A 2,245-nucleotide genomic window follows, 5' to 3' on the forward strand; every position below is an offset into this window, starting at 1 on the left:
GTCGTTAATGCAGAAGGTCATCAGTGTAGTGAGGCAAACTCCTGTTATAGACACTGAGTTCTGCCCACTGTGATGAGGTTTTATAAAACACATCAGCAATATGGAGTCACACCCTGGCTCTCTAGGTCCCTTTGCAGCTGTAGATGTCACACTTTAATAAGCAGGTGTTTAAAGTTATCAAACCTGTGAGCCTCAGAGCGTCTCCATGGTGCACTAGAGATATTAAAAGTTCTGAGCTGGGGAACTTGAAAGTAAAAAAAATTGAACGGAAAGCATATATATTTAATAGGGTCTTTACGTCCCTCAACAGATTCTGCAAGGTCTCTGTGGTGCCTCATGCCCGCCCTGCCTTGTCAAGGGGAGTCGTGATCCTCCTCTGTGCACAGCAGGGGGAGGGGCGGGGTACATGCAGTTTTTCCAGCTTAGTTTTTTTTCAGTCTCTCTGGTTGTTTGCTCCACATAGGCTTGCTGACGCGCTCACCTGTCGGCTACTTGCAGGTGTGTCGATGGGCGTGGTATGAGTGCTACGTCTTTGGTTTACAGGCGGCTTGTGTCCATTGTGGCCGAATGGAAATGGTGATTTTCATTAACCCATTAAGACCTGAGGCGATTCTTTTTTTTTCTTCTAAATCCTAACAGTTTTTTTCAAGTTTTTTCAAAAATAGCAGATCTACAAGCTCATAGAGAGCTTGTATATCTGCTATTTTTGAATAGCCAAACAAATCTAAAGTGACACAGATGCGTTCCAGGTCTTAATGGGTTAATAGCTCACACGAAAATTCTAAACTGCAACACAAGAACAATGTTGGTGTGGCTAAGAGATTCACTGAAGAACAGACAAATGGTGCCAGCCTCATGTTTTGACGAATGTGGTTGGTTCTCGAGACACGGATAACGTGCTCATTCGCTCAAATGTATCTTTTTCTACCACTCTGCTTTGCACCGCCTCCCTTCCCACAACCCCTTGCAAGTGTTTGCCCTTTGGTCTGATAGACAAACGAGTGGAGAGTGAAGTTTGAGGGATGAATCCTGATTGTATGGACACGCATCGTCCCTTACAATCTCGAACCCTCCCTTCTGTCCTCCATTCCGTTCAGCGGGTGCTGCCTCATCTGGAATTCATTTCAGACGGGGGCATTTTGGCAGGTATGTGAGCCATAGCACCTGGACTAGCATCTGCTGTGTCGGCCTCTCGACAGGGTTTCCGTCAGCAGGTGGCCTGCGAACCCATATATAAATGCAAAAAGGCTCACATTCATGAGCAGGGAACCGGCACACATCATCTCCTTCATGGGTAATGAATGAGCCACCAGCGGCCACAGCGGTTTTCACGGTAGAATATACTTGGATGATTGGACATCATTTACCATATGCCTCTAAAGGCCTCATTCTGTTTTTATGAGACGTGTAACCACCAGGTGCTGGGTTTGATGTTGTGGTTTTTATACGCTTGTGGTTGTAGGAGCCCCTGAATCATTGATTCAATAAGTAGACCCCTAAGTGTAGGTTCAGCATCGAGAGAGAGAGAAAGGAGGGTGGGCTTAGGGCTATCGATTTCATTAGAGGAAGCCGTCAGGAAACAGCATGGAAATCGGCTGGTGGTCCTACCCCCCCACGCCTTTCTGCAACTCCCTGTTTCACTTTTCCTCACCACTTCCTCCCCTCCGCCTCTGATGTCAGAGTACGTGTTTTGTGTGCAACAACACATCAAATTCAGACCTTTCCGTCTCTTCAGAAACTCAGTTCCTTGCGCCTGTATAGTGGCTGTGCTAATATACAGTACTACACAAGGTCTGCAGTGAGCTAGGCCTCCCAAAATGGGAGATGGAACTCTTTGTCAGTAACCTTGTATGAGCTCTAAATTAGCCCAGGAAAACCCACAGGTGGTACAGGTACACTAATAAATATCCTCCCCTTTGATGTGTGCCTCAATATGTCTCCTGATCTCTTGCTCTTTTCATCGCTCTCCTTTTGCTAATGATTTATGGAAATGGATGTTTCCATGTCCGAAGGTTGTGGGATGGAATACTAGGACAGTTTGAGAGAGAGAGAGAGAGAGAGAGAGAGCACACAGGGAGAAAGAGTGGTAGTGTAGGGTAAAGGGATGCCCAGAGTGGTACCTGTTCCATGCTGAGAGATTGAAAGCTGCAGAGGAACAATGCAAGAAGAGAGTGTTTTCTATACTCCTAACATAGAAAGATATATGAGAGAGAGAGAGAGAGAGAGAGCGAGAGAGAGAGAGAGA

The sequence above is a fragment of the Gymnoscopelus braueri genome (assembly GCF_963280865.1).
Source record: "Gymnoscopelus braueri genome assembly, chromosome: 11".
NCBI lineage: Eukaryota > Metazoa > Chordata > Actinopteri > Myctophiformes > Myctophidae > Gymnoscopelus > Gymnoscopelus braueri.